At 28.6% G+C, this 18,728-nt stretch overlaps 2 long non-coding RNA genes across 2 annotated transcripts; both read left to right on the top strand.

Annotated features, from left to right (window-relative positions):
- The first annotated feature begins 6,333 nt into the window (after nucleotides 1-6,333).
- On the top strand, nucleotides 6,334-10,411 carry LOC123269039. The gene is made up of 3 exons (XR_006510345.1): nucleotides 6,334-6,584; nucleotides 9,528-9,659; nucleotides 9,741-10,411. It is a non-coding gene; the product is annotated as an uncharacterized LOC123269039 (long non-coding RNA).
- Nucleotides 10,412-12,474: 2,063 nt separating this feature from the next.
- LOC123268829 lies at nucleotides 12,475-13,821 on the top strand. Its single transcript, XR_006510304.1, has 3 exons — nucleotides 12,475-13,067; nucleotides 13,193-13,489; nucleotides 13,566-13,821. It is a non-coding gene; the product is annotated as an uncharacterized LOC123268829 (long non-coding RNA).
- The last annotated feature ends 4,907 nt before the right edge of the window (nucleotides 13,822-18,728 follow it).

The following is an 18,728-nucleotide window of genomic DNA, read 5'->3' on the forward strand; positions in this document are numbered from 1 at the left end:
TTTAAATAATGTAACTAGCTCATTGTCTAATTGAAAGAAAAAATAAATGTTGAATTAGAGAAATAGGCGTAAATAGTTATTAGATTTTATATATTGCTGATTAATTATCATTAATCAAGAATAAACGCTTCTAATCACAAAAATTCGAGATAACCAAAATTAACGCATATGATCGCAGTAATTGAGGCTACAAGAATGGCGGATAATGTTTTTCCGGTTCATCTTTCGGATATTATTATTATTATTGTCAGTGCTGCCACATTTGAGGAATCAATAATGGTGAAATTTCATTTTCTACAGTTGCAACTCTCTTTTCCTCCGGAGACAAAATTGGGCATGGTGGGGGCCCAGAGTGAGCAGCCCCTGTAAGTAAATACTATATGCACCCTTTATGTTACAATCATAAATAAAATTTTATTCTTATTCATGTTATACATATATTTTTATTTTTTTTTCGTATCGAATTACTGTTAATTATTTTGTGAGTGACCACTTTGTTTCATTACTATTATTACTTTTTACTAAAACTAACTTTAATTTTGGTGAATCTTCCTTCATTGGAATTTTCTTCTTTGTTCCTGAAATGAATTGAAGAATTTAATCATTTATTATTCTAGGTAATGTATAATAACACAAATATCTCTCAACTTCCTGCCTAGAAAAATGAAAATTTGGGATGGCGTCTTTTACCCAGATCCCAATTACACAGATGGCGCCATTACCCAGATCCCGATTACACAGATACTCGATGACACAACATATACATTGCGCAGATCCCGATTACCCAGATCAAAATTTTATAAACGGGTAGTATATTCGTAACTTTAATTTGTTATCGTTAGTAATTTAATAAATCTATCGGTGCCCTTGCAACCTTCAACTCATTCTGGAAACACTCTGAATTCAGAGTCAGAGTAGAAACAGACTGAATTCAGAGTATTTTTAGAGTGGTTGTGTAACCTTTTTTTAGAGTAAAATCAGAGTGGTTTCAGACTTGATTCAGAGTAGATCAGAGTGAATTCAGAATGAATCCAGAGTGAATTCAGAATGAATCCAGAGTGAATTCAGAATGAATCCAGAGTGAATTTAGAATGAAACTATTAAATAATCAGAATAAGCACGAAAATTCTTTAGAGTGAATCAAAAGTATCCTCAAAATAGAACTAGAGTTTTTTCGAAGTGAACCCACAATACTTTTGATTGAGTCTTACACAGATTCATAACATATCTTTAGAGTGTAATTTGTGTGGATGTAAACCAAGTCCTCGATGAATACGTAATTTTTCTGAAATAGAAATTTAGGTAATATGATAGTATTTTCTGTATAAAAATTTAGTATCACAATGTTTGTTCGCGATGAACTACTTAACTACAAAATCGATAGATAGATATTATCTCAATTTTTAGATTATTTGTATCTTTTTGTTTTAAATTATTTGTTCGTTATAGGTCAACGAGTAATAATTATCTATAAGTTCTATAATTTTCTAACAGATAGAACACAGTTTTTCGATATCCTGGTTAGACGAGGTTTCTACAGATAAAGCTAAATCAAAACTCCAATCGTTTTATTTATACTCCTAATTATGTATTAAAAACATACATGCATACATACATATTTACAAATGATGTTATCAAATCTATGAATCAATCAGTAATTATAAAAAAAAAAAAAATTGTATCTAATCCCGAAGAGCAAATGAAAATCTCCATCAATATGTTGGAATGACTGGTTTTGAAAAATGTCATACTAAGGGGTTTTTTTTTTCTAATAATTTCGAGATTTTTCAATCAGTCGATTTTGTACTGCCAACAATACTTTTCGATCTTTAAGATAATGTTTAAAATTACCCAAAAAAATGCAATTTAGAAAGTGAAAAATTGGAACCACAAATTTTTAAAACCGCATTTATACCGAGACATAATATTTCAAGAGCTCAAATTAAGTAGGGAATTGCAGGACCCTCCGTTGTATGAGATGGTTATCTCATTGAAAAAGTGAATACTTTTTATTTTTTAAATAAATATACGAAATTTTACCGTTAATTTTCCAAAGAACCATAAATTCTACTTCGAATTTATGACAAGAGTAGAGAAAATATTTTTTCTTTTCATACAATCGTTAAAATAGAGCAAAAATAATATTTAAGCGTTCACTAGTCTCATTTTAGAATAAGCCGAAATTTCGTCTAGATTCACTGTAACAATATTTTGGATTCACGCTGGTGTAACTCCGAAAAAACTATGCATCTATCCATAAAATATCATAAATTTATTCTGAATCGATTTATAATTTACTCTGACTTCACTCTGAAAACAATTCGGAGTAACCTGCCTAAATTTTATGGTTTCACTAAAAAAACTATGAAAATACTATGAATTCGTTCTGATTTAACTTCAAAAATATTCTGAAAAAAGGAAACAATTTAACTCTGAAATTACTCAAGAATCATCGAGGTTACAGAATAATTTCTAAATAATTCCAGAGTGTTTTCAGAATGATTGTAAAACCGCAAGGGTGTTAATTAAATATATAAAATAAATCCTAAGTGTTATAGGAGTTGGTACTAAAAATGCTGAAAGCAACTTTTTAAATTAAATAATGCTGTGAAGCGGGAAAGAATGGGAGTTACGAATTTTTTATTACGTGAAGCGTTCCAACATTCACGTAACAAGGATATTGGGGTAGTAAAAAAAAAAAAAATTAAATACTATTAAAAAAAAAATAAAATCTGCTGACGTCTATCGAAACGGCTCTTGAGCGTCAAGTTCCATAACTAATTTGATAAAAAATACAATTTTTTAAAGAACTGATTTTTTAAACTTTTAAATATTAAATCGCATAAACTTTTTTTTCAGTCCTCCGGCCAGAAAGCGTCAACTTTTGGGCCGCTGCGCTAAACGAAGTTGCCGCTTTCTGGCTACGTCGAACAGAAAAATAGTATACACACCTTGGCCAGTAAGTAAATAAGAATGCCTCAGATCACATTTTTGTCGACCTCGGTTTCGCCTCGGCCGACAATTTCATGTGATCTGAGACATTTCTTATTTTACTGGCCTAGGTAGGTAATCTACTATTTTTTTAGTAAATTAAATTGGAAAAATAAATAATTATGCCTATAATAATGGGATCCGTCAGTTTTTTAACTCGTCAATAATCGGTGCACCTGGGTGATCGATTTGCATAATTCAAATTAATTATTGAAATCAATTAATTGACATTAAAAAAGTTAATTTGATAAGTAAAAATCCGATTCAAGGCAGTGTTTAAAAAAACTTCAATAATATTAATTTTTAATATGGTAAAAAAAGAAAAATTTTAACCATGTCTCTTATAGCGTCAATAATAGGGGCTTTCACCTTATACGATTATTTTAAGTCACATTTTTAATGCAATATTTTTTTTATTTAAAAATGAAGACAATCGGAATTGCATGAATATAATACACAATTAAAAATTTAGCAATCAATATAATTAAGTTTTTCTTTTACTTTTACATATAAATCAACAATTTTTTTTTTTTTTTCTCTAAGGAAAGAACACATTTTTTTTTCTTTCACAAATTTTTTTGATAAAGTTGCAAGATGATTAAGAGTAATATCTTTACTGTTGACGTTTTTTATTTTGCTTATTGAATCATGCTGCTTTGCGGATAATATTTTCAATGGTATTAAAATGCGTTCATCGCTGTTTACTTTTTTTGCAATAATAAAAGTTTGTATATTTTCATTCCTTTTTTGTTTTTTCGAAGTCGAATCCAAATCATTGTCTTGTAGATTTCTTTTTAATGTTATTGGTGTATTTGTCGTTGTTAATGTTACTGTCGTCGAAGTCGTTGAACTCACAGTGATAGTTTGCATTGTTGAATTTGTTTCTTCATTTTCCAAAAATTCTTGACCTACGATAAATAAAATATTTCGAAGATGATTATGAAGACAATAATATTTATTGAAAAAGTTAATTGTTCGCCAGTCAAAATGGAAGTAGATTTTGTACATGAAGTACGTATATATATATATATATATATATATATATATATATATATATATATATATATATATATATATATATATATATATATATATATATAGATATATAGATATATTATTAATGAAAAAAGTGGTTAGAAATTATAAATGCCATCGTCATAAGTCGCGTTATTATGTGTATATATATAAATAATTGACCAAAGCAATAGTTATAGTTCTATGAAATGTAAAAAAAAATTATTTTAACCTGAATAATTTTCATTAAAACATTCAATGCTCCAATTTTCATCAATCCAATCTTTTAAATGTTCAGCTTGACATTTTAAGTATTCGGAATTTTTTAAAAAATCATTATTTGTCATTATTTGTCAGCTCTTGTTTAATTTCTTTAAATAGAAGTAATATTTGTAGAATTATTGTTACTTAAATGCTTTAATGCTAACTATAATTAAGGAAATTTATTAAAATTTTTGAGTAATTTAGTCATCAGAAATATTTAGTTACTTTTAAAGATATAGTGATGAAGTTGATGGTATTTGGGAATGGGCATTGTAAAATATTTAAAATAAGATTAAACAATATTAATCCTAAATCATCAGCGATAGCATTCATTTTTGTAATTGATTCGGCTAAAAAAAACATTAATCCATGGCATTCTTTTTCCAATTGCAATGGCCGGTTAGCTGTCTTAATACATATTTCATATAAATCAACAACTTTTTCGTAACACCTGTAAATAATAATTTAATTCCTCATTAAAATGTTATTTTAACGCATTACATTGTGTAAAATAAATACTTTTAAAAAATTTCATTTAAAATTAATCGTAAGATTACTGTTAAACTATATCTATGTAAATATTAAAATGTTTTTAAATAATATATTTTTTAGAGTAGAAAAAATATTTGGAAGAATTATACCATAATAAAAATTGTTCTCTGAACTCCACTTGACAGAAATTCGATAATTTTCTCATAATTTCAATGTCACTAATTAATTGAATGCCACTTGTTCGATAATTTGGATCGATAATGCTCTAAGAATTTAAAAAATTTATATTTTGTTTGTCCACTAAAATGTTCGTTAATAATTTAAAAACAATTTTTTACTTTCTCAATTATTTTTTTAATATCTTCAAAACAATAATTATTGATCAACGAATTTCTCTCTGTGGTTGGTGAAGGTGTTGGTATTGGTAATGTTGGTGCTAGTGCTGATTGTGCGATTGCTGATCGAGATGTTCCTGCTGGTGATATTGTAGTTGTTGCTGCTGCTGGTGCTGATCGTGCTAGTGATGATCTTGATGTTGTTTGTGCTGATGGTGACTGTGCTGGCTGTGATGATGTTGTTGTTGCTGCTGCTGGTGCGAATCGGGTTAGTGATGATCTTGATGTTGTTTGTGCTGATGGTAACGGTGCTGGCTGTGATGATGTTGTTGGTGCTGGTAATATTGTTGTTGTTGCTGCTGCTGGTGCTGATCGTGCTAGTGATGACCTTGATGTTGTTTGTGCTGGTGGTGACGGTGCTGGTCGTGATGCTGTTGTTGTTGTTGTTGTTGTTGTTGTTGTTGTTGTTGTTGTTGTTGTTGTTGTTATTGGTTCAATTAATGGTAGAGGATTTTTAATTTTCTTTATGTGGGAGCCTTTAACGTCTTTATTTTTATTTCTCAACGATAATGTAGGGTTGCATGATTTATTGAGCTTTTTGTTTTTAACTGCTTCAATTGATTTTTTTATTTCGTCTAAATACATTTTATTTTGCTCGATTTTGTTTTCCCTTACAATTATTTCTAATTCTGATAGGTCAACAGTATCAAGTGGTGTGTCTAACAACGTTGGGTTGCGAAGGGTGGTATTTTTTACCGTAATGAATAGTTCTTCAAAGCTTCTCGGAAAAGACTTTAAAAATTCTTCAACTGTAATAAGGTTTTGCTCCAATTGGCGTTGCATACTTTTTATGTACATTATTCTGTCGATGGTTCCTTTGGGAGTATTCCTTTTTGGTTTCACATTATTCTGCAATCTTTTAAAATTTAGTTCTTCTTTCAATAAAACTTTGTCAATACCGTCTGGAACAATTTAACAATAGGATATAAAAATTTTTAAAAATCAACAATTATATAGTTGATAAAATATACTGGTAAAAGAGGTATCTATATTTGTTCATCAAGTTAGTAAGTAATTATAGTTATTTAATTGATAAATTTACTTTTTACGCTATAAGTTATTACAATGAAATTATCATTTAACCTATTAATGTCCAAATGTCAGGATGTTCCTGACCTATTATGTGATTACTGTAGCGATTGAAACTTTCTGAACCATCATTAGTATTAGTCGGAGCATTAAAAACACTAACTTTCTCAGCATTAGACAACCAAGTGTCTTTAAAATAATCGAAGTAAATAAGTATATTTAAATCTACTTGCTTTACATTATTTATTTCTTTGCTGATAATTTTTTCTGCTTCGGGAAACAATGAAGGTGGCAACAGAGGCACATTCATCATTAGGGACAAAATGTACTGGGGAGTTTTTAATTTATAAGAAACCCAGTTCCTAATTAGAGCCTACAATTAAAATAGCATCGAAGGAGGTAAAATAGTTAAAATGTTTTTAGTACTTTAATCTTACAATTTTTTTTTTTACGATCATACTCACATGAACAAAATGAAAGTAGCACCCATACATTTTAGCACCTTTAAAATTAATCCTTAAGGATTTAGATGATGCTTTTTCGTAATCAGTCATAATGTTCAGTGGTTTATTCTCTAAGGTAGGAAACTTATTAATTAGCCAAGAAAAAACAGCATTGTACATTTCCGTGTCCCTGTTTTCCATCAATACCATGAGTCCAGCAATATACTAAAAAATATATACATTTATATCAATATTCATAACTTTTTCGTTTATTCCTAATAAAAAAATTTTACTCTGTAAAAAATTATAATTATAATTAATTGTTAAAAAAAATTGCTAGAATTATTACCGTATTGTTCGTTTTAAAATGAATGGAGTAAATTTGCTCCATTTTCGGTTTCCGTGCTGTTCTCTGAAACATTTTTTTATTAAATAAAAAGTTAATACATATATTTTTTTTTTTAATAAAAAATAAACAACGGCCAAATTTAGTATATATTTATAAACTTTTCTTTCTTTAATAAACTTCTCCTGTAAAAATTTGATCATAAATTCATTAAATAGCTTACGGAAATCGTTCCATCCATGAACAGATTGTCGCTTTCGCTTACACCAGTTAAAAGATCATCAGTTGTAAAGATAAGCGCTGTTTTTCCATGAGCCGACTTGACTTCTCCTTGCATGCAAGTTGAATTTGTTAAAGAAGTACCTAACTCGGCCATGGTATCAGGAATTTTAGGTCTGCTGAGACTTCTCTTCCTACTTAGAGTACTTCTTACTGATTCATAATTATGATTTTTTGCAACGTCGGGATTTCTGATGAAATGATAAAATAGAATTAAGTAATAAATAATTTTGAAATTGGAAGAAGTGGTTATACAGATACGTATAACTCAACTTTTTGCGCGGGTTATTTTTAATTAAGTTTCTATAAAAATCAGGTGAAATATTTACTTTTTTTTTTAATTTAAGAAAAATTTTATGTGTAATTACCTTGAAAAAACATCATCAAAGATATCTATCAATTTCTCCACGGAAAAAAGTAAACTGTAATATTCACTCGGATTCCGGTTAGTTTTTATAATTTCAAACAGTAAAGCGGACATCGGGGTGGCAAAAATGTAAATATTACAGAACTTAATGTAGAAAGTATAAAAGCCACAGTTTATAATTTAATATCCAAAATAAGTGATTAGTAGTTTTCACTATAGTAAATAACGACTCTTTCATCTTTAAAAATTACAGTTTCAAACAGTAAAAAATGCCATTTCAATAAATAGTCCATATTATGAAGAGAAGGGGAACTTAGATGAAAGAGAAAGGGGTCTCACTCTGGGAGAATTTAACATTTCAAACAGTAAAAATTATACTTTCAAAATATACATTTTACCAGTCTAAGCAAGTCAATAATTACAGTTTGACTTTTAGCGTTGCGTTTAAAATTTACCATTTTACTTTGTAAATATTGACGTTGCTTGTATTAAAAATTTACTAACTTTATTTTATACTTTTTACATATCATAACATCATTTTTTAGGTACGAAATGATAAATATTAAAGTCTGAATTCTTAATTATTATACTTTAACATTTTAGACATTTACCTAGCGAATATTACTGTTTGAAATAGTATTTTCTTCCATGTAAAGAGTAAATTATAACGTTTAAATTGTAAATATTACGATGTGAATAGTAAAATTACGATTTTACTGTTTGAAATGATAATTTTTAGCAGTTGATCATTACTTATTATAAATCGACTGTTATTTATTACAGTTTACTTTTTTCCGTGTCGTTTGTTGTTTCCGCTTCTTCAATCATAACATTTCTCATGGCTCTCCAAACATCCGCATCTTCTTCCGGAAAATCATTGTGAATATTTTTTATAAAAAAATCTACGTTTTCTTGTAATTCCGAAAAATCTTCAATGCAATCGATTTCCGACAAAAAGTGAAGTGTCGCTTTGCAGCCGCTTTTCCTATAAGAACATCTCGCAACTTTCTTACACTGATTGTCTTTTAAATATTTAAATTCATCATGGTAAAATAGCACCGAATTATCTTTCTTTCCCGGAATAATTTTCATAATTTGTAGAAAGAAATGATGTAATTTCAATTAATTGTACACTTTTTTAATAAATTTTATTTTGTTATTGACAGAAAATTGACATATAATAGACTTTTGTTTTTTTTTCTTATTAAAAAAAAGAATTATTTATTACAATAATAATAATAATAAGAAAGTAATTATAAATTATTTTAATATTGATAACTAATAATGAATTTTTAACTACTTTTAACTTAAATTAATATTTTTTTGTTTTAGTAAAGTAATAACTTTATGTGTTAAATAATTTCAGTTACAATTATACGAAAGCGATGAGCGTTTAGAGGAACGTTTAGTGGACAATTAACAAACATTTGACAATTTTAATAATTTGGAACGAACTGATTAAAAAAAAATGCACTTGTAAAAACCAAAAGAAACTGGATACTATTTTCTAAAATATTTTTAAGACATTCATTTCTTGAATAATACTAAAAAATGATAAAATTTTTAAATTATTATTATTTTGGGTTACATTTTTAAGAGACGAGTAAATGATAAGGAACCGTTTTTGTTTTAAATTAAATTTTCAAATAGAAAGGTCTTATCATTTTTTGATACCTTTAATATTTTGGCAGAAAATCATTATAATTACATTTTCTCAAAAACAAGTTAATTATAGTTATTTTAAATTATTAAATATTGTTACTTGGAATGTTTTTGAAAATTTTTCAATTAAAATTTATATTTATAACGTAGTATTTACTTGTTTAATTTTTTATTTAATTAGTCAATTTATTTATTAAATGTTTACAACAGATAATTATTATTTAAATGTTTTTTCTCTTTTTCAGATATTAGGAAAAAAATAAAAAATGGATTGGATTTTAAGAATTTTAATTCTAGGATACATCGTCACATTATCAAGTAATGTTCAAGGTCAAAGAGTTGCACCAAGTAGTCCACCCCAGCATTTTTAGCAGCAAGTAATAAATAAATAAATTAATAAATTATATTTAATTATGCAAGAAAATTGTTTACCTAACTTATCACTTATCTTTAATCAGGAAGGCCTGCTACAGCAAATGCATCAACAGCGAGTTCGCCGACTGCAAGTTCACCAACATGTTTATTTTGATATTTTTATAATATGTTATGATCTAATCATTTGCCCAGCTAAGCGGGCGGGTAACGGCTAGTTGTATATAACACAGTCTTGGTGATAATTTCTCAAATTCTCATGATATTAATTAAAGATACGTTTTTAATATGCGATTTTTTTTTAATTATTTATGTACTTAAGTAAATGACAATAACTCAACAATGTTATATTGGAATTATAATTTTATGATTGCATAAAACATAATTGTTTGTTCAGAACATGTTATTACTACTGAATAGTATTTTGTAAGTATCAGCAAAAAACAATTAATTATACACTACATGAACATACATTATTTGTATATTATTAATTGTTAATAATCCCAGGCTCAGTTTCTGACCCTCAGAATTAATCGTGTTGCACAGTTTATGATCTTGGCAGTGGCCTAATTTCTGAACCTCAATTTTAAGTATGATAATGTTAACAAATACCTACTAATTTTAAATAAACTTAACTTATTACTTAAGTAAATAAATTTAATATTTGCTATGAAAAGACAGTTTAAAACTAAAAAATTGCGTAGCGTGGTGGCCAGAAGTAAAACAAAAGAGTCGCTTGCAAGTAAAATTTTATGAATAAAAAAAAAATATTTAAAATAATGAAATATACAAATTTATATTTGTGAAAATATATTAAAAAATAGAATTTAATTTAAAAAAAATTATAAAATACGCCAAGTATAAAATTGGAGCTTTTGTTGATCTTCAACTATCGTCTTATTTATTTTGAAGACACAATTACAAAATAATGAAGCCATTGATTTTATTAAGGTCAATGTACCACGAGTTTCAGAAATATTAAAAATTTATTTCCTTCTTACAATTATAGTTATTCTATTAATGTAGAAATAAGTTGAAAAAGTTAGAAACTAGTCCAAGGTCAATAACTGGATCTCTTATTTTAAATTAAAAAAAACAATTAGTATCGTGAGTACGTCCAAATTGTTGGTTAGCTCGGTCTGCATTCCAAGAAAGCTCAAGAGTGATATGAACATTTTTCTTCCAGAAATAACGCCAAAGGGATTACAGCAGTACGGTACAACTTTTCGCTGCTTGTAATAATAAAGGAGAATTATTAATGAATTTATTTCTGAAATAGCAATATTAATAAGTTATAAAATTGTTAATAAAAAAAATTTGATCTGTAATAATTAAATTTTTTTTTTATTTCAAATTACAAAATATTAAATTTCGAAACTAATAAAAATTTGAATTGCACAAAATTAAACCTTACGGAATTATTTTGTAAGAAAAAAAGATGAATAATTGGAATTATAAAAATTAGTGCAAGAATGGCCACTCTCCAGTACGAAAAAAAAAAGAGCAATTAGAATTATAAAAATTAGTGCAAGAATGGCCACTCTCCAGTACGTAGTACAAAAAGTTCAGTTCGTTTCATCAGACGATGATAATATTGCTCGAATTCGGCATACCATTTGAATTTTGATGTAGACTGCTCACCTCTGAGTACGCATCCTTGCTGGTACTGAAACAATAATTATAATAAAATTATAAATAATAATAATAATAATAATACACAGAGAAAATTTTGCAGTTACGGTTAATACCTTCCCATTGTAATAAATACTATCAGCTGATATTGTTAACACACGCAAACTGACATTTTAAATTGTAAAATACTACGATAGTAATTATTACAATTTAGCGGTATCAACCATTAAGGTAAAAGCCCCAGTAGCTGCTGAGGAACCTGCACCTGCTCACTCCATGTATTTGTATGTCTATATTTTTGAATATAGATATACAAATACATGGAGTGAGCAGGTACAGATTCCTCAGTAGCTACTGGGGTTTTTACCTTACCACAAAATTTTCTCCGTGTAATAATAATACCTTGAATTCGTGGTACAGGTCCGAGAAATGATGGAAACATTCCAATGCTGTTTTGACCTTGATAAGCCCTGTAATCTCTGCAAACTGACTGAAAAAATAAAAAAATAAAATGTTACTTCATAAAAATTTGAAGATGAGAAATATGGTCAAAAGCCCTATTATTAACAGGTGCCCTATTAGTGATGCTCTCTTGTATTTCAATTTTAATTTAATTAACTGTGATACTAATAGTAATTGCACTAATCTTTAGACAATCTTTATCATTTATAAAATTTTAAAAGTCTTAGTGATAGTAAAAAAATAAATAATTACTATTAAAAAAAAAAAAATCTGCTCACTTCTGTCAAAACAGCTCTTCAGCGTCAAGTTTCGAAACTAATGCAATAACAAATACAATTTTTTCAAGTGATTTTTTTCACTTTTAAATATGAAATCGCGGGCACTTTTTTTTTTTAGTAGATACAATTGGAAAAATAAATAATTATACTTATAATTATGGAATAAACCCGTCAATAATCGGTGCTCCTGGATGATCGATTTGCATAATTCAAATTAATAATTAAAATGAACTAATTGACTTTAAAAAAGTGAATTAGATAAGTAAAAAAACTATTTAAAGCAATGTTAAAAAAATTTCAATAATATTAATTTTTAATATTGTAAAAACGTAAAAATTTTAACCATGACTCTTATAGGGTCAATAATAGGGGCTTTAACTTCACTTATAATGTTTATAAATTTAAACTTAGAGCTGTATTCATAGTTCCGGCTTAAGTGTAAGTGCACCTTAAGCACAAGCTTAAGGCAGCGTTTAGATTCATATACGGCTTTCTTAAGATATACTTCAAAATTTGATCTTATCTAAGACATGTGGCTGGGATAAATATTCATAATTTTAACTTAAGACAAGCTTGAGCATTAGATATTTCTGATGTATTCATATTCAAATAAGACGGTCTTATAAAATACCTTAACCTTACTTTTCATCCAAATAAGAGAGTTTTTTTCTAAGTCATCATTTCAGTTGACTTGAGATAATCTTAAATGTATTTACAGTGAAAAAAGTGGTTCAAATAATGAATTTTTTGGGGTTATATAATATTGACATCGACGATAATAATGATATCAATTTTGATTTGGACGACGATGATTTAATCATACGTATTCCAAAACGTTATATTCGAGATGTGCAAGATCCTTTTGATTTTTGTTCAGACATCGAATTCAAGTAAAGATATAGATTTGACAAGGATAATGTTAAATTCGGAATATTACCTCTTATAGAACAAAATTTAACTAAAGTCAATAAACGAGGATTACCAATCCCACCAATTTTTCAATTATTATGATTGCGATTTTATGCAACTGCAAGTTTTCAGGTAATTATAAATCAAGTTGAGAATATTTATTTCTTATTTACAGTTATTTGCTAACTTAGAGAACACTGAAAAGAGCGTTTTTATTTTTCAAACAAATATATATTTTGATAAAACTATTCTTACAGCTCATTTTAGGTGATACCATGACAGTATCACAACCAACAGTTTCCAGAATAGTTTTTTGGGTGAGCGTTTTACTTGCAAGCGAAATTCATGATTACATTAAAATGCCTCGAACTCAAGCAGCAAAATTAGAAAACCAGAGACTTTTTGAACGTTTGGGATTTGGTAATGGAGCAATTGGAATACCCGGGGTTGATGGAGCAATTGATTGCACTTATATCCGATGAGTTCATACAATGTTTCAAAATATTAATGAAATCAACAGAAATCGAAAGGGCTATTTTTCTCTGAATGTACAAGTAAGTATTTCTTTTATTTTCACTAGTCATTACAGACTGAACAACTTATAATATGATAATTTTTATTATTTCGTAGGCGATTGTTGGCTCATGGATGGAATTTTTAGATATTGTTCCAGAATGGCCTGGTAGCGCTCATGATAGTCGAATTTTTCAAAATTCTCGAATTTACATGAGATATTCTGAACGTGAACTAACTGGGATACTTGTCTACGTATTCTTGATAATTTGTAATCATAAATTAAAGTCACAATTTTATCTCAGTTGAATTCCGAACTGTAAATGTAATAAATTCAGAATTGTAAATATAATGGATTCTATAAAAATTTAAACTTTCGTTAAATAGATATCATTTGTAATTACTTTTTCAAAAATATATCTATAAGAAAAGTTTTTGAACGTGTTTTAATAAAAAACAAAATTTTTTATAAAAAAACTATTTTTATTTTCAACCTTGACATTTTTGGTTTGATTACATTAAAAAGTAATTTATTTAATATAAAAATTTAATACATGCTTTAATAAAAAGTTACGGGCTTAACACTCTAATATAGTTAAAAATTGCATTCAAATGCACTTTAAAATTAAAATACTGTTAGCCCTTGGTACTTAAAAAGTTTTTTTAACGTACAGTATAAAATTATTTGTATTTTAAAAATTGCTATCACCTTATAAAATCTTTCAAACTAACGATAAATTTTTATCTTTACATTTCTATGCTATTTATTATAAAAATTAATAATAAACTAGAAATATCCAGAAAAAATCATGTCAATCATGCCCGTAATTCTTATTTTGTTGTCTTAATAAATTTAACTCACTTAGTTCAGCTGCAGCGGTTGCTGCACGAATCTCTAATTTATATTTTTGTTTCAGGTGTTCTATTGTTAGATTATGTATCTCTTCTTTATGTTGACATTTCAGTTGAAATAATTTCTCTTCTTGCTTTATTATTTTCTTAACCTTTCGCTTCTATAGAATTTCTCGTCTTCATTGGGTGGATTTTTTCTTCCTTTAGTTGTTTTCCTATATTGTTGAGCTAAGATGATTTTAAAAATATTAATTAAAATATATATTTTAAGTATTATGGCTAATAAAACTATTTCTACCAACGATTTTTTAGTAACAATAGACGATGAGGGTTCACGTGGTAATTCTTCATCATCATTGCCATCATTCTCATCATCTGGGAATAGTTGTTCAAGGCTTATGTATTCTTCACATTCCATTGAGTCAACAGCATTACACTTAGCTAGATAAAAAATATTTCTTATAATTTCATTAATAGTGAACGATTTGTTACGTCCCCACCTGCATTCGCAGATGTCTCTATAGTAAATACGCGCGCTAATTCAAAACTCTAATAATTATACTATAATTTCATAAATATTCTTATTTTATAAATAATAATGTAAAATGATAAGTAAAGAATTCCAAATGTTAAATATTAAATACTAAAATATTAGAAATAGAAAATGATAAGAAAAGTGAAACTCAGCCAACACCTGAGTAAACAGCATATTTTTAAGTTCACATTAACATTTTCTCTCGAAGAATGTTAATGGAAAAACTAGAATGATTCATTGTAAGACAACTAGCGTTGAGTACACAAGGTATTCGAGAACATTCGAGGAATGTTCTAAATAAACAAACGATAACGAACGCTCGCGTGTCCTGGACTCTGGAGTTGAGTCAGCGTGCGTCATCCGAGTGGGCCTCGGAAACGCCACGCACATCAACTCAGGAGAACAGGACGTTCGGGGCCCGATACGCAACCCTACTCTTCCCAGGGCGCGGCCCTTGGACGAGGACATATAAGCAGGGTGCACGGGTAGTTTGGGGCTCTTCTTAATCTTAAAGTTACGCACTTAAGACTCTTCATAATTTATACTTGTCGTGAGACTATTAATTCCGGTTATGAAATACCATTACGTACTTCACGGCAGTTGTCAAATCATATTAATTAAACGTGTATTTTAAATAGTTAAATAAAGTTATTTGTTAATTAAATTCACCGAAGTTAGTTATTTCGGAGTTAATTCGAGAACCTTCTACTTACGACTCTGGAGGTCGTAACATCTTTATCTCCAGCTCTAGTTGTTCTACCGGCTACCTACAAACCTGTGAGGAAACCGGGACGTAACAACTAATAATATAAATAAATTGGTGGCAGCGGACGGATTCGAACACGCTCCGAAGAGACTGGCGAAAAAAATTTTTCTTTCCATTGCGGAAAAATTAACTCAACATCATCCAGAGATCTTCATCGAACACGTCACAAAAATAAGAACATTTTTTTTTCTCTCAAACGAGTGAGTAAACTACAAAAGTGAAAACAAGTGCTTATGAAACGACTCTAAAATTAACAAATTTTTTTTAAATACACTTAATTAAAAAAATTAACTAAACAGTGATTTTATTCCAAAGACACTAAATTTTTTTTGGAATTAAAAAGAAGAGCAGTTCAAAATTAAAAATCAAAAAGTTTAAAGAAAAATTAATTAACAAAATTTTTAATAAATTAACAAAATTTTTTTTATCGTAAACACATAAAAACGATAAAACTAAAATTAAATTAAAAAGTGCAATAAAATACATCGAAGATAAAACATCAAGAAGAAGCCATCAACATCGCAGTGCAGCCCAGACCTAGGACAACACCGACAGCCAACGCCCAAGGACAGAATAGATAAGCCGACAACCATCAGCCCGGTCAAAAACGAGAACTTCAAAATATAATTACTCCTAAGTAGTAAGTCATTTATTTTTCTGAATATTTGTTTCTCGTCAACCCAAAAATATTATTGTTTTTTTTACAATCTCGATTATCGCTCAAATTTTTTTTTCTTTTTTTCTCTCGTAAAATTTTCTTTTTATTATTAAATTTCCAAAATGACTAACGGCACCGAAGCTATGGAAACGACTATAGCAGAAACTACGGGTAAAATACAGGCCCTAGAACAACAAATTCAAGAATTATTAACAGAGAGAGAGGAAATGAAAAATAGTTTTGAACAAAATTGTCAACGATTAATTAATGATAGTATAAAAACTCTTCAAAATGATTTAAACGCACAAAATCAAACACAACAAAAAGCTAACCCTCAAATTTTCGGTACCCCAAATCTAAATAAATTTGACTATTTTCTTAAGACTATCCCCGAATTCGACGGATCGACAATTCCAGTAGAATCATTCACGAAATTATGTACTGACGCAAAAGCTTATATTCGCGAAGTAGACGAAAAAGTATTAGTTAGATTATTAATCTCAAAATGTAAAGGCGGACCTTTAGTTCGACTATTAAATGCAGAAATAAATACAGTAGATCAATTAATTACATTCTTAAATTTGAATTATCGTCGTAGCAAACAAGTTTCTGTTTGGCTAAACGAATTTAACCAATTTAAACAGAAGCCTAACGAACGTGTTATGGACTTTCATTTTAGAGTAGATGAACATTTGAGAAAAACATTAGCAGAAATAGATGATTCAACAGGTATAAACAAAAATGAAAAGAAAATATTAGCTTCAGAAATGGCAATCCAAACCTTTTTAGCCGGATTGTTCCCACAAATAGCAATATACCTGCGTCAAGCAGAGTACGTAGACCTTCAGACCGCTGCTAAAGCAGCATCAGATACGGAAAAGACATTAGAGTCAATGAGTAATATAAATAACATGTTTAAAACTTTTAACAATACAGACTGTCACGCAATACAAAATAACCAAACTACAGATCAAACAAACAATCCACAAAATAATAAACAAAATGCCCAAACAAATTCAAACGGGACAAATAAATATTGCGATTTTTGTAAGAGAAATAATCATAATAGAGGAGATTGTAGATATTTAAAGAGCGAAAATTCTAAAAATAATAATAATAATAATAATTACAACAGAAATAACAAAAATAATAACTATAACAGAAATAATAATAAAAACAATTCTAATTCCAACGGTAATTACTATAAAAATAAAAATAAAAATAATAATAATAATAATAGTAGTCAAACGCAATGTGATTACTGTAAAAATTTCGGGCACGTAGAAAAAGAATGTCGTAAGAGAAGTTATGACCTAGGTAAACAAGCTGGACTCCAAGCGGCACAGGGAAACGGACAAACGTTTTCCCCTCCAGGCACATCAGGGGGAAACGCGTTGCCCCAGCAGTGCCAGAACCAAAATTAAAAATAAGAAAGCCTTCAAAAACATATTTCGTAGGCGCAATGTCATCGGATTACAAGCCTACATCCATAATGATTAAATCAAAAGATATAATTTCAAGTTACGGAAAAATTTTATTAGATACTGGGTGTAATTTAAATTTAATCAAATATAGCGAAGTCAAAAATAAAAATTTAATCGATGATTCATTTTGTTACAATTTAAACGGAGTTTCAGAAGCAATTACACTCGGTAGAACACAAATTCAAATTTTTAATAAAAACACATATTTTCATGTAATCTCAGATGATTTTCCTTTAGATTACACAGGCATAATCGGTATGGAATTTTTACGCGAACAAGGCGGCATAATCGATTTGGTTCAAAATACAGTAACTTTCACAAAATTAAATAATTTAGAAATCTCATTAACAGAAGAACAGTATATTGTCTTAAAACCTAGAACTAAAACAGCAATGTTTGTTCGAGTAGATAACAATCTTAGTGAAGGATACGTGCCTCGTATAGATTTAGGTGACGGTATTTTTGCTGGAGAAGCAATAGTTAGTAATCGTAATGGTATAGCTCATTTGTATGCAATAAATACTCTTAGTAAAAGTGTCAAAGTAAAAGTGCCAATAATCTCCTTGTATCCTTTTGAAACAAGCGAAGAAGGTAGCACTTCCTTACCGCAAGATGAAACAGATCAACAAGATAATAAAAGTACCAGGGCCCGGGAAAATCGCGTTGATAATGTATTAAGTCTCTTGCGTTTAGAACATTTGAATGATGAAGAGCGTAAAGAAATAATTTCATTAATCGAAAAATATGCTGACCTCTTTAGCATTCCGGGAGAAAATTTGCAAGCAACATCAGTAGCTTCACATATCATACCTACTAAAGACGATATACCGGTAAATACTAGACAATATAGGCATCCTCCTTCACATAGAGAGGAAATCGAAAGACAAATTACTGAACTTCTGTCAATGGATGTTATCGAACCATCTACCTCTCCATACAATTCACCTTTATTTATCATACCTAAGAAAAAAGATTCTCAAGGCAG

This window comes from Cotesia glomerata, linkage group LG7 (assembly GCF_020080835.1).
Source record: "Cotesia glomerata isolate CgM1 linkage group LG7, MPM_Cglom_v2.3, whole genome shotgun sequence".
In the NCBI taxonomy this organism is placed as follows: domain Eukaryota; kingdom Metazoa; phylum Arthropoda; class Insecta; order Hymenoptera; family Braconidae; genus Cotesia; species Cotesia glomerata.